At 44.1% G+C, this 19,398-nt stretch overlaps 1 protein-coding gene across 1 annotated transcript in view; it reads right to left on the reverse strand.

The window, feature by feature from the left end:
• Nucleotides 1–19,398, reverse strand: part of Myo5b (myosin VB) — a 167,393-nt gene that overhangs the window by 130,260 nt on the left and 17,735 nt on the right. The gene's annotated exons all lie outside the window — the stretch shown is intronic.

Here is a 19,398-nt window from a genome sequence, read left to right on the forward strand (position 1 = left end):
TTAAGAACAAGGATCTTCTCTTGCACTCAGCCTAGTGTGCTGGTGGGATAGATTTGAAAATTTCTGTTCATACAGATGTATGACACAAAGGGCATGCCACCAGCCCGGTCTCACATCAAATAAAAGGATGGCAGCCAAAGGGATTAGAGACTAAGTTCAAGAAAAAAAAAAAAAAAAAACAGGATACAACTACAGTTATTCTTTTAAAATACAAAGTAGGAAGACAGGTAAGAAATGGAAGACGTGTGCTTTTATGTCCCCAAGGGACACTAGCATTCAACACAGAGAGGAATGACAAACATTTGGGACACAGATTAGGGCAAAAAATTGCTTAGGATGGTGAACTAAACCATCATCCTTTCACAGTTCACAAAATCAAGAGGAATGCCAGCACTCTACTTCCAACTCTTACTCTGATAACAGTGCCTGGCACCCACATATGCAACCAATCAGCTAGTGAACTAAAAGTAATCTAATTCCTCCTTTCCTAAATGAAGGCCTACTTAAAACTCAGGACTGGTAGTGCCAGGTCCTATGGTTTCCTAGGCAGAGTGGGTACAGAATAACTGAAAACCCTCCATGATGGGATACTCTACCTTGCTAGTTATTGAAGCTATCAGCATGGGTGAAAAATTGCCTGCCGCCTCCAGGTCAGGGCCAAAGCAGAGGAAGCAGGCAGCAATGGTGTGATGATGTAAAGGAACCTGTCTGACTTGAGAGGGACTAGAAAGAGAGAAGAGTCCGGCTGGAGGCGTGAGTGCATATGAAGGAAAGGGGTGGAGCTGAAGAGATTGGACCCAGATGGCCATCCCTATTAGCATGGGACATAGAGGTCTCAGCTCACAATCATGGACAATCAAACAGGGACCCCAGGGGCTCTGGATGAAAATCAGACACAGAGAAGATGAAGTTGAACATCCATATCTTTAAATTGGCTACCCAACCAAGTCATAGAATGTATATAGATTCCTTCTTAGCTCTCAGGGAATGAAGCCTTCCACGTCTTTCTGAGAACATCCTTCACTCTAAGTTATGGTTGCTGTCATCAATGACCATTTCTTGTCTCTTTGCTCTCATAACAACACGAAAAGGTAGCCTCCAAACAGGCCCATATGTGGCCATTTCCCATTTTCAACCCTTTACTTATTTATTATTATGCGTGTTTGCCCACTTTTATGTATGTACACCACGTGTGTTCCTGGAGCCCACGTAAGCCAGAAGAGGGGCCCTTGAAACTGGAGTTACAGGTGGTTGGGAGTCACCATGTGGGTGCTGGAACCAAACCCAGCAAGTGCTCATAGCTACTGAGCCATCTCTTCAGCCTCCATTTTCAGCACACACACACCCTTGTTTTGCTTTACATTGCTTTACATTGGACATAATGTCAGGGGTCACCTCTGTTCTCATTACTTCAATGACCAAGTCCTTAGAGAGCTGATAAGAGGCACAGCATTCAAGATGGCTGGGAACATAGCCTGGCTTTACACCTTGGCAATAGGCATGTGGGTCATGCATTTTTTCTCATGTCACCCTGAGAGCTCCCTGTGTGTGACAAGAACCAGATTGGGCAGCCATACCAAAGATTTTGGAATGAATGCAGGATGTGCCTGAGTCTTGGTCCTCAGCAGAGAGCCACATACTGTCCCACTTACAAAGGATCCAGGGAGGGATATGTAGATTGAAACAGCTCAGTTGGGGAGGTACACATGAGTGCTCAGAGGCTTCCTGCCACAACACAGTGCACACAGGAAATTGGACAACAAGGGGATCTGGGGAAAACATCTTACCTGGCAAAGACAAATGAAGCACAAAGCAGTGGTCCTTATCCCTTTTCACTTTCAGGGTCCAGGTGCCAATTACACTGCACAGCACTGAGAATGCCTAAGCAAGTGCTACTCAGGGGAGGGGATGATTCACACAAGAGGCGAGATGCTTCAGGAGCCAAGCAGCCTAGTACAAAGGTTAAGTGGCCAAGAAGGAAAAATGGGGGCTAGTTTATGTGACAAGTGTCAAGGGGGAAAGTGTCAAAGGAGTGAAATAATCAAAATGCAACAGGGTGAGGCAATGAATACATAGCTAGGATCCCATCAGGACCACAGCTATCCTTGTGCTGTTCTGGCAACAAGGCTTAGTCAGCATAGTGCTCCCTGCACAACCTGAATTTGGATTTTCACTTCACACATAAGAGGCCAAGTGTGGGGTGTACACCTGTAATCCCAGCACTGGGGAAGTAGATACAAGAGCATCCCTGCAGCGAGCCCTTCTAGCTGATAGGTGAGCTTCAAAATTACTGAGAGGTTGTCTCAAAGAACAAATTGGAGAGCAATTGAGGAATGTAGTTCTCTCTCTCTCTCTCTCTCTCTCTCTCTCTCTCTTCTCTCTCTCTCTCTCTCTCTCTCTCTCTCTCTCTCTCTCTCTCTCTCTCTCACACACACACACACACACACAAACACACACATTTTAGAGGAGAGCTGTTAGAAGTGACTATAAACTCCCACTTAATCTGGTGATTATTGGGCAGGTACTGCCATGCAGTTTCAAGTCAGATAAATTCACTTAGACCTCCTAGTACCTTTGAATAGACCTGTGAGGTATGTACATTACTGTGTATTGACCCACAAGGATGATGGGGCAATAACACCTTCAACTTTGTTCTTCCTATGTTAGATTTTCTCCTGTCTCAGAACTGGAATACAGCCATTAAAACAGACTTGAATTTGAACCTCAGTTGTATTACTGATTGGCTGTCTTACTTTGCAGGCCATCTTTAACTTATCAATCACTTCAGAATCTCTTAGGCCTGGGATCCCTAAGGCATAAGCTGTTCTGAGTGGCTGCCCTGATTTGGTACTGGTGTCTCTAATTCATTCTCACACCCTTGGCCAGATTAAATTTCTAAATGAATGCTTTAACTACGTGTTTACCTTTTTAAAAGTTAAAAAGCTCTCCAGTACACATCAAATCAAGTCCAGGCTCCTCAGCTGAGCATGCAAACCCCTCTACAATCTATGATACTAAAGCCATTAAAAAGTATGGGGCAATCTAAAAGAGTGTAGAGTGTGCTGAGCCCTGCTGTTGCCATTAACAAGCTCTGTAAGCCACTCAAACATGCTACAGAGGAAAAATCTGTACACTGAATATCTGCCATGAGATCATATGACAGTTTTGTGAGTTAACCACAATGGACCACTTAGTCTATGACGAGTGCATGCTTTCCCCAGCACTGCATCTGGGTACTCTCTCAAATGAAGCTCCTCCAGTACAGACCCTTTGGGAGTCATCCTGACTCCCTACCCCAGACATCTCAGAAAATGTAATTTCTCATCTCTTGAAGTCTAGTGCCATTTGTTTCATTCCAATTTTAATATGTTGCCACCTTTCATGCACACTTCATACTGGCTGTACTTGCTGGGTAACTTCCACCTTCCTCCTTTCTCTGGCATTACGTCTTCTCATCTCTAAAGCAGAAAGCTGAAGCATGAGGCCTCAGGTAAGTTTCTCCATTTTTGACATTTAATCATTCTACAACTAATACATTAATAGGAGTGGTGGGTAAGGAAACACTTAGTTCCCAACTTCAGGTCATTTGGGGATGGGCATAGGGATATAAGTGTCAATATAGAATCTACCCAACAGCCTTCAAGAATTACAACCAATGTTGGCTTCAGCCATTCAGCCCCCTTATAGAGATAGTCTTGATGGTGGCTTGAGTTAATCTGCTTTTTAATAAATCCTTTTCTTTTAAGCCCAGTAAAATTCCCCTTAGAGAAGGCAAACCATGGCCAAGAAATCTATTGCCCAGCTGTCATCTGCAGTTCAAGCTGTCTCCTGGATGGCACTCACTCCTGAAGATAGGAAATGTGCAGAAAGGCCTGTGCCTCACACCAGAGCAAGAGGGTCTGAGATCAGCAGCTCAGCCATTCTGTAGTTTCTGGAAAAATGCCTGACACCAACATCTTCATCCTGCCTCTAGTCAGCAACATCCACATCCTACCTCTAGTCACCATCATCTACATCCTGCCTCTAGTCACCACCATTTAAATCCTCCCTCTAATCACAACTTACCCCGGGTCTCCTTCTGGACACTTGGGAGGTAAGACTTGCCTTTAAGATCCCCTAAGTTTTCTTCCAAGCTTCCTACTGCACACTTTAAGCTGAGACTAGTGATCTCCCCTGCCCATCATTCAGATGGGTACAGAACATGACACACGGGGTAGTTGAGACATGTTCATCCTAAGATCATATGGTCAACCATGGAACAGTTAGGAAGTTTGTTTTCAATCCCCTGCTGAAGGGTTGTTTTGTTTGGGCTTCATAAAGAGTAATTTGCCACCCGTGGTCTCCCAATCATGCATACAGGAGCCAAAGAGAAATCCTGCTTGAGTCACCTCTGAGTTCAGAGACCTGAGGTCTGCTCTGCAGGTCTGACTCACAAGCAACTGGCCTGGCTGTGACTTGGGGCGAAGTATCTCACCCGCACATGTGGCACCTTTGGCATCTCCTGTCCTCCCATCCAATGATCTGTCAGCCACATCAGTTAACATGTGTGGTGCTTATCTAAGAATTCCCAGACACTGGCCTTAAATCCTGATACCAAGACCCAGAAAATCCAACTAGAAATAGAAAGCCAGGGCTTTCTTTGTGTGGGCCACCTAGCTTTTACTCATCCCCTCCCATGAATACAGAAAACACCATGTTGGTGACCCTTCCACCTCCCCATCAGAACAGAAATCAGTACATCCTTCTCCATTCATCTCCAGGACACAGTCTGCTCTCCTCTTGGTAAATTTCAGGCCAGTCATTATCTGTAAGTACTGGGCAGCAACTGTCCAGCCTCTTCCTCACTTCCTTTATTTAGTGGGCAAAAAGGCCTTGTGCAGACAGGTGAGCACTGGAGAAGCCAGGAAGGTTAAACACACAGTTTACCTCTTCAATAGAATGAAGTGCACAGCTGCTCTTCCTGGAACACTAGGAATGATGTCATTTTATAACCTGGTGATGCTCTGCTGTCTGATGGGACAGGCTCTGCCTTATCTCCCAGAATTTGTATTTTTACTTATCCAAGACCTTTACCCCTAAATCTTGAGCATTGTTTTTAGACCATATAACCCACTCTTATGAGTGAAGTCACTTGTGCTTACCAACAGCCTAAGTGACTGCTATGCTATCTTAGGGCCAGGCCAATCCTGACACCCACAGGTGTTATGTTTACCTCAGTCAAGCTCCCTAGACACTAAATCTTGGGCACTATCTCTGAGTCAACAGTACCCATTCTTGTGAAAAAAGCCAGATGTACTTTGTAAGGAAATCTCAATGTAAACATGTCTTAAGTTGTTGTGTACTTGGCACTGAGTTAACTGTTATCTGAATACTTTTTTTCAAAAGTGTGCTGTGTTTAAATACAGCTAAAGTAAAACGATCTGGGCCAGACTCTAGAAGTCCCGTCCAGCACTTGTTACAATAAAATAGGGCTGAGCCAAATTTCATTCTTTTTTCTTCATGGATATTTTCCCTACATGCTATAAAGTGAACACACTTTGCATGCCCTTCTCACACGACTTTCTGGAAACCAGTGAGGCTGTACCTGCTCCTTGCTGTTAAGCCTTCCAGCAGCTCCCTTCTGCCTCTGAGGAAGAGCCACACTCCATTGGGCTCAAGGCCAAGGCAGCCCAGCTTATCTGTCCAGCTTCACTGCCTACCAGTCTTCTCCACTGACTATATCCACACCACAACAAGGCTTTCATTCTCTCCTGCTCTGTGGCAACCTGATGCTTTCCTAGATCAACCTGATTGCTCACTTTTCATTTCAGAGATTTTAATGCCTGGTACTCAATCACATCATGCCTCAAAATGGCTCATGAATAACTAACTGCTTTTTAATTTAATTACTAGCCTATTTACATCATGCCCAAGTGTTCACAAAGCTCTTAGTCATGTATCTCACACTTAATAGTCATAAAACCAACAGATATTAATCTTCATATATTGAAGAAGAGAAATCAGAAGCTGAACATATCCAAGAAATATGCTCACAGTGCCCGAGCTCGGGATGCATCCTGTCAAAACTTGAGCACAGATGTGCCTATCTGTTCAACCTTCCATGGCCTATGCTCTGTCTTCTCTATGACCAATCCTTTCTGGTGTTATGCAGCAGTGCTAACAAATCTAGCCCTAGTACAAGGTGAAATTGGGTCAGACATCCTCAGCATTGATTGGCTCACTGTCAAGTCCTCTGCTCAAACACACAATTTGCAGAGGCCTTTCTCCAAGGACCCCACCATCATGGCACTTACTGCACAATTTACTAGGGTATTAATCATCTACCGAATGACCTTAAATCTAAGTCTCATGATAAAGAGTCTCAGATACAAGGACCAGGACGGGCAGTGCCACAACTGGACTGTGCTACAAGGACAGTTGACATGCAGCCTCTTTGACACATATAGAGGCAAATGCTGTGCCCAGAGCCAGAGCCCCTTAGAGTTGTGCAGTTTCATAACTGTAAAACCAAACCTGCTATCCCTGCCCTCATGGGCCACTCATGGTTGGAAGAGGGCTAGCTGTTTGGAGCCTCGGACAGGCACAAATCCGAACTAGAGACTCTGTGAGAAGATGAAGAAATGGGACCATCACACACACTTAGTCTTCTAGTACCCAGCGTGGTTGTAAACCAGGAAGCAGAGGAGTCTGGTTTCGTCAAGGTACAGAAAAGACTCATTGGCTCTGATATGTTGTTAAGCCATTCTATTGTTTCCTCCATAGTGACAAATCATCTGTGAACATGAATGTCAGCATATATTCTGTTTGTCCCAGGGATAATCAATCTATTGTTTCTTGCTGTCTACTTTCTAATTACCTTGTCAACACCACCACTGAAACACACAGCATCTATGATGTCAGCAGTGGGAAACCATCATGCTAGAACAGGAACGAACTGTTCAACAAAGCTGTCTGTATCAGCACCGTGGACAGCGGTGCTTTGCTGCGAGACAATGGGAAAAGTCACAAACTGGGAAAGGATGGCTATTTCAAAATGGCAATGTTGTATCCTGTCTGTTTGGATACATTCAAACAAAATTAAACAACCATATGTATAACAAATTCATATTAATATACATCAATAAAAATCTGTTGAAGGGAGAAGGAAGAATCTGCAGAGAGATATTGGCAATATGAGGGAGACAGCAAATAGGGGAGAGGAAGGTTAGCTTGGAGGTAAAGTTAGGTGAAGGGAGAGAAGGACGCAGAAAACTAGAGCCACATAGTCACAATCACTTTAACATTATGGAGTTCTGTCCCGGCAACGGGAGCAACATAAAAGACACTGCTGCTGTGACCAGAGTCTGGACCAGATGGATACAAGCAAAACATTTAATGTGCTACAAGAGAGCCAAGGGAAGGGATGGATTCAGACATGTGGAGAAGGACACTATGTGCAGGGCCCTGCATGCTTCAGGTTCCATGAATGAGGGTGACAATAGGCTCTTCTCAATCACATCAGCCATTGGGCACTGGCATCCTGCATATCTGTATTCTCCTCTCAAGCCTAGCTCAGAAGTCAACCCAAGTCATCCAGAAAACTGCCATAAATACACACAGTAAACTGTTCATTTGTGCTTAGCAGTCAGAGTCCCGGGTGTGTACTTGAAAGATGAAGATGGACTTCTGTGTGCAGGAAAAGCACTTAGTACAATTATCACCCAAATACCATTTCCCACTTCTGCTTCACAGTGGTCCTGGAAGCCAGGAGCTCTTCATAACCCACACAGATGTAGCATGATATGTGCAGCAGTGAAAGGGATAGAGCTCAGGTCGGTCAGTGCGGTTCCCAGTGGGTCTGTCTCCACTACATCTGAGAGAACCCCAGCCCACCTGCCCGACATATGAGCAGGGACAGACTGGGGACCCGCCCTTGTGAATGGGAGTGTGCCCATTCCTGTGCTCATAAAGCAAGGGGCCATAAGAAGTTACAAGGCATCTGAATTGCTGCACTTGCCTGAGCATATTCACACAGCAGCTGATTTAACAAAGCTCTAGTCCGTGATTCTCAACCTGCAGGTCAGGACCCCTCAAATGACCCTTTCATAGGGATCCCCTAAGACCATTGGGATATCAGAAATTTACATTTATTATGTAACCCCATATACAATGTAACACAGCTTTAAAAACTGGCTTGAAGAGATCGAACAGTCCTTAACTGGAGAATGCATAACTGTCCTTCCCAGTTCAGAGAACAGGGGTCATTACTTTTCATTCTATGCTCCAGCAATAGGCTTATGATTCACCTAGAAAAATCAAGCAGTTTTCTCATTAGCTGGATTTATATTCTTGAATGTATGAGGTTCGAAAGCAGTATAGCTGGACAATTTAGAGAAATCAAATGCAACCAAGTATGGTGGCACAACCTGTAACCCCAGCCTGAAGTTAACTAGGCCTGGGTTATTTTAGGGGGTCTACTTCATAGGCCATTGAGACTAACTGGAAAGAAACAGTGATTATGGGGCTCCCTACCCATCTCATGCAGTTTCTGCAAGGCTCTCATATTTAATTCAAGGTTAATGTTTTCCTGTCTCCAGTCCCTTAAATGCATGAGGCCCAAGACTCATGAGTCAGAAGCTGTTTGCTCAACCACAGAAATCCCTGAGACATGGGGAGGTGTGCTGATGGGGGTGAGGGACAGATGCTTAGCACAAGATGGTGTCAGGAGCCAAAAAGGCCTGCTCAGGACATACGACAACGGTTAAACAATACAGAACACAAAGACACATTGTGAGCAAACTGCTACAGCATGTCCACTACACTGCCATTACTCAGATATTTCTTGATGAATGAATACATACTGTGGGTGAGAAAAAGAAACATCAGAATATTGCTTGGCTATGGAAAAGTACTACTAATTACACCCATTCGTGTCAAGTATTTGATATCTATGACTAAATTATGCAGCACAATGATTATGAATAGCATTAAACCCGATACATGAATGCCAGTGTAGGCTTCATTCAACTGCAAAAATAAATGTTCCATCTTCTGAGTTACCTCTAGAGTTTTTAAAATCCAATAGATTTCTCTGTCTGGGAACAGATGCACACACCTGCAACATAGGCAAGCCAATTGCCTCGGGATTCTCACCTATTATACAGCATTCCAGGGGGGAAAAAAAGTGTTCTAGAGGCAAATAAAATAAAAGTCTCAATGAAGCAAACAGCTTCTAAGAAAACAATAAAACAATCAGGAGAAGTGATCAAGAACAAGGAAGGCTCATGCTGAACAAGTACTTGAACCTCAGTTTCTCAATGACTTACTAGGTCAGAGTGGGCTTAGATTAAGAGTTGGGAACTAAGGTTCCAAGAGATACTGGCGATATGATGAGATGGAAGGCAGATACCTCTCCTCTTCTTGGAGAAAGTGTAAGCTAGCAAGGCTTGTGGCACACCTCTGCAAGGCTTACAGGAAGAGGTTTGGGTACACATGGTCTCCAACAGACTGCACAGTAAGAGCACTATCTCTCTCTCCCTCCAGCAGGGGATTGGGTAGATTGAAGTGTCTCAAGATTCTCAGAGCACAGAACTGGGGGTGGGGGGTATCAGCATTTACTGTTCTCTTACATCAATCAGTCAAGACCCCAAGAGAGGAACCTGTATCCTCACAGATTATTTGGCAGCTGGCTCTTTACTCTAGGAATTCCTCTTCTCCAGCTTCATCCCCAGCTTTGACACAGCTCATGCCTCTCTCACTTTGGTTACTTCACCAGCATTAGCATGGGAGTGAAAGGCCAGAGTGATGATGGCACAGGGCAGGGATCTTACCTGACCACACCAAAGGATTTCCTTGGCTGCCTCAACCTGAGTGGCACAGCCTCTGCCTGTAGGGTGGGTCTGGGTCAGAATTCCACTGTGTTCTGTGTTGTAGAAACTCAGCAGTGACCTAAAGACCCCTTGGGGTTCAGACTAGCCTGCAAGGCTGTCTATAGCAGAGTGCACAAAACTGTGGGAACCCAGGGAATGCCATGTCAGATGTGAAGGTTTGAGAGGTCCAGCATAGAATGAAGAGCCAAGAGACAGGAAATCAACGTGACCAGGCAAGCTTCATTCGTCATCCAAGAAGAACTAGTGTCAATGTACATCACAAGGGACCAGCAGCATGTTCTGAAGAACCACATGCTCCAAATGGGACTGCTGGTGCTGGTATTCAGTCTGCACTTCCTTCTTATGTCTTCTTTCATGTGAAAATTCTCCCCAAATTCTCCCTTCTCTATCCCCCCCCCATGCTCCCTTACCTATTTCCTTGAGGCTGAATGCAAAGATCATCTTTGGAACCCCATGATGAAAATTCTCCTAAGAGTGGCTATTTCTCCCTCTAGGGGGCCATCTCCTATAGCTGCTTCTTTTCTAAGTGAAAAGATTTGAGAGGCACACAAAGTTGAGGAACCCAAACCAGATACCTTAAGTCCAGAATTCTTCCCTCACACCATGCCAAGGTCCTTTAATCACATCACACATCCAACCTCCAGATCCTCTTCTCTGTGAAATGCCTGCTTCAGACTGAGGCATTCAAGCAGGTGCAATCAGCCTGAAAGCTTGGCTAATAATTCATGGCAATGCTCAAAGCAGGCCCACAACCCACATCAGTGCTATTCATCAACAGTGCTCCTTTATCTGCTGGTCTCTTTGGTGCAACGTCCCAAGTCTGTGGATCCCTGAGCACAAATGATTTCTCTGCATACAGTCTCTAAAGCATCTGAGTCCTCAAAAGGTTCACTTTAATGAGCTGGAAGAGGCCCAGTAATAGAGAGCAATCAATTATTAGTTAGGCAAGCAGGAAAACTTGTCGAATCTCAGACAGCCATTTAACAAAATTAAAATTGAAGTTGTCTTTTCTCACCCATGCAAGATCTGGATAGTACCTGATGAGTCCCATCTGGAAAATGCTGTCGAGAAGAGCCACCTGCATCTCTCCACTCTTCACAGAGCCCCTTTCCCACCCACAGCTATCTGAGGGTTTAAGGTGACAAAGACAGGAGAACACCACAATTAAGTCAATGGCTGAACTTCACACTAGCAGCCTCTGGGCAAAAACAGATAGCATCATTCAAAGAAAACAAAATCTGCCAATACTCTGCCACATGGGAGTGCAATCAAGAACTTGCTTGTAGCCAATGGTGTCTCTACTGATGGCTTACCTTCCTGCCTTCTCTCAAGAGCCTTTTTATACAGCACACGTGCATGCCTATGTGTGCACATGCACATGCACATGCAAGCATGCGCGCGCACACACACACACACACACACACACACACACACACACACACACACACACACAATGGACACATTCTCACAAAGGCACACATTCATGTAGGCACACCACATACATACTCATGAAGGCACATGCTCATACAGACACACATACATGGATACACATGCATGCGTGTACACACACACACACACACACACACACACACACACACACACACACACACACGAGCTAGGAGTAGCAAGAAAATAAAATTGGGTAAGAACAAAGCTTTGGTGATTTTGTTGGCAAGACCCTTGTTGCTACTGCTCCCTGCACTGCCAAACCCAGAATTTGACAGAGACACTTTCCACAGGTTCAAGGTCCAGTTGCCCTTGGACAAAACGAATGCTTCCTCTGGGCCAGGCATCTAAATGACAATTGATTCCTCCATTTTATTTCTTCAAATGTTTTGTGGAAAAGAACAATAAGACCACAGCACATGTATCACAGTCTGAAGAGGGGCCAGAAGCTTCAGCTCATAGATGAAAGATGAGCTTGCAAAAAGGACAAGGGTTTCCAAACATCTGCTAAAGAACACAGCAAAATTATAGGGGAAATGGACAAGTTTGGTGAGTCCACACAAAAGCCCAGTCAGCTATCAATGACAAATGAGGATACAATGGCCTTCCCTCAGAGGGTTTAGAGGGACATTTCCAATTTGGATAATGTAAATCACTTCTTTGAGCTTCAGTGTTCTCAATTGTAAAGCCAAGTACGAAGGACTTCCCAATTCCTTAATTAGGGTGTAAGACAGGATTTGTAGACATCCACCTCTCAGCAGAAGCCCAGATTCTCTCAAACCAGTGAATGGTTCTTAACCTGTGGGTCATGACCCCTTTGGTATGGACCCCTTTCACAGGGGTCACCTAAGACCATCAGAAAACATACATATTTACACTACTATTCATAACAGTAGAAAAATTACAGCTATGAAGTAATGATGAAATAATTTTATGGTTGGGGGTCACTACAACATGAGGAACTGTATTAAAGGGTCGCAGCACTATCTAAAGGTCACCTCAGAGCATCTTCTTGGACAGCCACAGGTGTATGCTGCCTTTGTTCATTAACCCCGCCCCCCCCCACCCCCACCCCACCCTGAGTAAAACAACCTCTACAAGTTGTTGTTTTCTGAGCAGTCTAATGGGAGCATTTCTGTGCATAAAGGCCCAGGTAACTGTTGTAGAGGAAACTGAATTCACCATCCTTATGCCACCATGACTGTAAGAGGCAGCACTGGAAGTGAATGGCACCTGACCCCTGAGAGCATGTATGGAGTTGATGACATTTTTGTTATCTGGACACCTGAAGTCAAGAGGAGGACGAAGAAAGGATGATGCTCCACCTTTTCCATGTTGGCTGGATATGCTGCCACAAAAACCACCATTGACTTTCGTTTCATGTTCTTTAGCTCTGTGAAGTGGGAAGTATGTTTGTTTTATCTAAACACTGATAAACGTATTCTCAAGGGTTGGGGGGTGTGGTGGGCAAGGGCTCAGCTGCTCCATTTGGGAATTCTTTACCATACATTTGGGCTGAGGAACATTCCTGGGATTTGCAATGGAGCACGGGAAAGCTACAGCTGAACAAAGCAGAGCATTTGTATTCTAATACAGAGATCATCAGAAATCTGAAAGGCAAATTTGAGATCCCAGGACTACATGCTTTGGGTGACTGAGTAACAGAATATGATTTTTTAAAAATCTTCAAATATCCCAGGTTTATTTTGATTTTAAAGCCATTCTAGGTTTTCCTTTAATAACTCTAACTCCTTAAATCTATTTGCCATAATAGGCATTTGTAAAACTGAAAATCGTATTTTTTAAGTGTCTTTCAGTGGTCCTTTAGTGTCACTTATCAAGATAGTGAAGTTTTGAATGACAAGACATTTTACCAAAGCAGAGTAAGGAAAACTGGGCTCTGAAGCAGTTATAGCCACCTCCCCTGAGGATACAGGAAAGGGACCCTCACACCCATCCTCATAGGCTCATCAGACTTGCTCTTCCCTCATTACTGACATGAGCAAGTGGCCCCTGCAGACCTCCGTCAGTGTGCCTGTGCTAAGCACTGTGTGTGTCCTGGAAGGCAGCTCTCTCAGGGCCATGTTTGTCAGTGACAGTATTGATTAAACCAGAACCTATTAAAATTCTTGAGGACACTTGGGTTGCCTATAAGAAATCCAAAGACTGTTGGATGAGATTTCTTTACATTTTAAAATTATTCACACCTGCCTCTCTGCCTCCATGCAACCAATCCGAACCTCATCTACTTAGGTCTCAAATGATACCAGCCAAAAGACCCCTTTTCCTCCCCATTTTCCCAAACTGCAAATACTCTACTCACAGGGTTAGTGATGTTTTCTGAGCTCTAATGCACACGTCATACCATTTACACAGTGGAACAACCACCAAATTACCCTTTAACATTTCCACCACTCCAAAGAAACCCAATGTCTATTATGATCAGCTGCTTCCCATTGCCGGTAGTCCTCACACCCTACCCTACCCTGAAGAACTTACTGTACCTACAGATTTGTCTATTCAGGGCATTTACATAAAATGTAAATGAAATGTATCATGTTTCTCCCATGACCAGTTGATTTCTTTCAGTATGCTATGCTATTCTCAAGGTTCATCTGTATCATATGTCAGTACTTTTCTTCAATAAACTTCTGAAGAACGTAATTTTCATTGTATCTTGTATCTTGTTAATTCTTCTTCAGCTGATAGATACAGGTTATTTCTACTTTGGGCAATGATGAATAGTGATGTATTTTATCTGCCCCATGCTTCCCATAGCAACAGAAGGATTCCATCTTCTCTATGAGGGGCTCTTCAGCCTTCAAGCTCCATCACTCATGACCTGCTCTACCTGCCTTGGCCCCTCAGCCTAAGCTCTCCCTTCTGCTCATTCCCATCAGCATTCTCAGAGATTGAAATTATTTACCTTAAAAAGACAGACAAGGATGGATTTGGGAGTAGAGATAAACAGACCAAAGCCTGCTCAGGGAATACAGCTTTGACCCAGGGGAAGACGGACAAGAGACCTGAGTCACATTTCAGAGGTGTGACATAAATGGCATTTTCCATCTTAGAGATGGTGCATATTTTAATAGCTTTTGACTCAGAGCTGACAGCAAAGGTAACACTTTAAATGAAGTGACAGGCCAGGGAGATGGATATTTTTCAGCAGGAAAATCTCTGGGCAGTCATCTCAAAGTTATTTGTCTATCTGGACAGTTTTAAAAGCTGTTCATTCCATGTGGACACTGATACACAGAACACTCAGTCACTCAAGCCTACCAGTCAGGTACTGAGTGGAGAGGAAAATGTGCAGACAAAGGTGATCGAAGACCATTTCTATTCTAAAACTCACCACTGACCCTGCACTCCCAGGCCACATATGGGGACATGTAGGTAGGTACATGCTGAGGAAGAAGTGTCACTTGTATTGTGACATCGTTGGAGCAGCCATCAGTAGCAAGGAGGCTGTGATACACTTGGCTTCCCCGTAGACTGCCTGTGCTGCAGTTGTGAAAACTTCACACTGGAACTTGCTAATTAGTCAGGACACAGGTAGCACTCTTTGGAGATGAAAACTAGAAACCACCTGTGTCCAGGTATGAGCCACAGAGATACACAGAAGTAGTGGAGGAACAGAGAGCCCGATCCCAGGAAGCAGGAGTCTGATTCCAGTCCCAGTCCTCCTGTTTATGACTTGGTAACTGACCCAGACCCTTCACCTCAGGGCCTCAGCACTCCACAGGCCATTCTTCTGCATCCTGGAGTTAGAGAGAATAGCTACAAGGCAAGGGAGAAACAAGAGGTCAAAAACCAAAAGGCAGAACCAATGTGAGAGGTACAGAGAAAGCTAACAATCACACTGTGTGCTGCATAGTGCCTGATGAGAGGCAACCCTTAGACACACAAGGCCAACTCCACACACAGCTTGCTCGATATCTCTGAACTGATGCCTACACAGTGCTATTGGTGCATGCCCCATTTGTGTCAAGCAGAAAATAAACAAATAAAACTATCTTCCAAGATGTTTCTGAAGCAGAGGGCTCAGGTGAGAGTCACTCACTAGGTTGGAAATTTGCATGTGGGTTCCTCCTCCTCTTCCTCAATCAGAGATTCAAACATTGATTGTCCTCAGGGTAGATCTTAGTGGTAACTTCCTTATCCCCACACATTCTCTCTACTGGACACCTCAGTTCCTAAGGTTGGGTACCATGCATAGGCCAAGAGCTCTCTGCATCCAGCTAGGAGTCACCTCTCTTGAGTGACATGAGTCTAGAATAGAAATAGATCTAGAATAGAAATGGTTCCAAATAAATCCCTTTTTCTCTTTCCTCAAGAGTCCCCTCCTTCATCCTCCTTCCTACTTCCCTGGTCTCAGCAGACAGAATTTCCATCTACCCAGTGTCCCAAGTCAGCAACACAGGCTTGTACCAAACTGGTTAACAGCATAGAAACTGGGGTTATGGCTTCAAGGTCCATAGGGTCTCTGCCAGCTACCAGCCATGTGCCTTCGGAGAGATGGGTAGTTTCTCAATGGTTCTACTGCCAACCCTATAAAACTGAGCCATATCCTAATGTCGATTAAATAACACTCATACATCACTTAGGATAGCAGGGACATTCCCTCTCATTATCATGCATACCAACAATGTGGGGAAATATTTTTGAAGTATATTAATATGCTTTTTTCTCCCACATTTCTTTTATATGACATCCTCCCTTTTCAACTTAGGGCATTAATCTGTCACAGAAGATTAGGATTTTTATAGTAGGCAGACAAAGATGAATGAAAGTTGCCACAAGGTTCAGTCTTTGATGGCCAAAATAAAACATTTTGGTTCATAGTATGACTGCCTTGAAATTCTGCCAGCTGCTGTAGAGATGGGATGCTTCAATGTCTATTAGTTTCTACTTAGCTACTGCGAGTCAAGTCTGCATATTCAATAAATATCATGGCCAGAGAGAGTTCAGAACATGACATGATATGGGTCCCACTGGCTGAGGGGAGCTAGAAGAAAAGGGAGCAGAAACAAAGGACAATCATTCCCTGTTTAGAGCCTTTACCCCCACTTCTCAGATTTAGAATAGGTTTAGGGAAATCCCACGGGACAGACTTAAAAAGGCAAACCTCTAGGAAAGGACTGGATTTAGCTTTGATACTCTTCTGGTTTGTGTGTGACAACAGATGGAGGCCATGGAAGGCAGTGCTGGGAGATGTCAGGGGTAGAAATGGTCTCTGTTAAAGTTAAATAGGGTCTTCCTTCTCAAGAGTAAGCCATGTTCTAGTCCTATGACTCAGCTAAATGAACACCTCTGCTCTGTCCTATAAAAACCCTTTTTGGCAACCCACCACCAGGACAGTAAAGATCGTGGTCATTAGTTCTAAGCACATTGCCCCATCAGATCAACTCTACAGCAGAAAGAGCAATAGAAGAATATAAAGCCTGGTTGTAGCTTGGACATGGCTAGTTAGCTATGGTGTAAGACCATTTATAACCACGATGGGCCCACAGCACACTCTACAGCAATGCTTTACCAACCAACATCACAGAAGACCAGAGTCGGGAGACAAAGCGTATTTGGGTTGACTCAAAAGCAACCATTGTAGTTACCTCATAATACAACTCCAAAATATTCAGATTCCCAGGAAGATGGAACAGAGTCACAATCCTCCACTCTAGACAGACTAAAGCTGGAATTCTACTTCAAGTATGGAAGCAACCGTGTAGGATAGCTAGAAAAGGGTGGAATATACACCCAATCAAGTCTGTCAGAATGGTAAGCTATCACATGACAGATGGTAGTCGGAGCAGGAAGAGTTCAGTCTGGTGAAGACAAGACAAAATGCTCATCCCCAGCTGCCTCATAACGAGGCAGATGCTAGGGCGGGAGTGAGTAATGGGGATGCAGATGTCTGTCCACCTTGGAGTGCTTCCAAAGACGGAGCTGCAAGTTTCCACTAGACTGAGTTATCGCACACTGAAAGATGAAAATGCTGAAGAAACAACCTTTTGTCCCAGATGACGTGACCTCAAAAGCCTTTCTCTGTCAGGAAGAGACATGCTCCTCACACATAGCACACCACATCAACACACATACCACAAGATAAAATATAAGAGCATCTATAAATGTAAGAAAGTAAAATGAAGTAGTATACTGTGGAAATGGCAACCATGGAAAGAAAAATCTCTACTGAGAATTGCTGAGCAGGATTTGTGCATGTCAGGTAATTATGATAGATCAATATGGACAATGATGAATGGAATGACCCTCTGGGAGCCCAATGACCCAGTGGGAAGCAGAACAAGTCAGAGAGAGCACAGATCCCAAATACCCCAATTGAAGAGCATCCCCTACCCGCCCCAACCCACACCAGCTAAACATAATGAGAGAGCTGACTAGTTCACCCCTATATCAGCAGGCAAGTGACCAGAAAGGTTACTTAGTACTCAAATTTTCTCCTCCTCCATCTTTGCTACTGGGTTCAAGCATAATCTGAAAAGAAATCCCACAATTTTACATACATATTCTTGGTGTTGGCTCTTACAAGGATGTAATTTCTACTCTTAGCCAAAAAAGGACATCTTTTTAAAAATAAATCATTTATCATGAAGCATTTTATTCTTTGGTTCTAGGAGTGTAGAGGACAAGCAAATTAATTTGTCATCTTTTAGCCGCAGGTGCTGCTCCTTGAGCTTCCAGCATCATTGATCTCTAACACAGGTGGGAGCCAGACAGACATAAATGGCATTTGTTGTTTAAGCTTGTCCTCTGAAGTCATGGAGGACACACATGTGGAGTGTCCCATGGCCATGCTATGCCACCTTCCAGTCTTCATACCCTATTGCTCTTATCTGGGGTGAATAGACATTTGTTCACATCGCCCCAGGAAAAGTCATGTAATACCTATCCAGTTTTGAATTCTCCCCCCAGTACCAGCTCCTCCAGGACTCTGTACTATGATGGCATATATCACATATTACTATCAGCCTCATCACTCTCACCACCATGCTGCGTATTCAATGAACTCCCTGTGCTAGAAGTCACACTAAGCACTTGTACTTATCAACCTGTTTAATCATAAGCTAGACATTACACTTCTATTCTCTAGACAAAGATGCATCAGGGACAACAGTGAGGTGGACCTGCAGAGCTTGGTCATCACCTCACCATACTGGACCCTTTGCAACACACAAGCAACACTCTGGTCTGGGAAACCAGATGTTATACCTGTCCTTGGGACCCTTGTTTGGCCACCTTGCTTCATACATCTTCCTTTGCTACTGCACTCAGGCATGTCAGTACACATGGTTCACAGCTGCTCTGTCTTCTGGGATATACAGGTGGAAGTATGTAGTAGAAAAAAAAAAAGAGTGGTTACCACAGCGTGAAAGGCATTACTGTGATATAAATAGAAACGTCATCCCATTCTGTAAGACTTCAGCTTCTATTAGCTGTTTTCACCGAAAACCATTTCTGACACCTTGAAAAACGAAATCTTGCTTACATGTCACTACCATTATTAATTTCAGAGAAGCACAGGGGGTGACAAGCTTGACTTTGACACCAGAAAAAGGCTATATAATGAGAACAGTATGAAATAAACTCAAGTACTCAAGAGCCCACCTCTGTGGAGCACAGCCTAGCACTGGGCTCAGTTGCTCTACACAGTTGAACCCTTCTGTGCCTTCCACGAGCCTTAGAAGGCACACATAGACACATACACACACAGAGACACTCATGCATGCACACACACGCACATGCACACACACACACACTTGTGCTCAAAAGGGCAGTTGAAGCACAACAACATGACCAGGTGGGGATGGGATGTTGCCTGGGGTCTGTGCTGCTGCACTTGCTCAAGACACTGTCCAGAGCACAGCTGACCAAACTACCAAATGCACAGGCTTCAGCAGATTTTAGATCATTTAAGTTCCCAACTCACATCTTATTCTATGAGATTAAAAAAATGGCATTTGGAGACAAATTATCAACTACTAGCTCATTCCTCCATTTAATGGAATTCATCAAGATTAACACAATTTTGTATGCCTGTGTGGTGTCTGAGATTAAATCCAGA

Source organism: Cricetulus griseus, chromosome 2, assembly GCF_003668045.3.
Source record: "Cricetulus griseus strain 17A/GY chromosome 2, alternate assembly CriGri-PICRH-1.0, whole genome shotgun sequence".
Classification (NCBI taxonomy): Eukaryota; Metazoa; Chordata; class Mammalia; order Rodentia; family Cricetidae; genus Cricetulus; species Cricetulus griseus.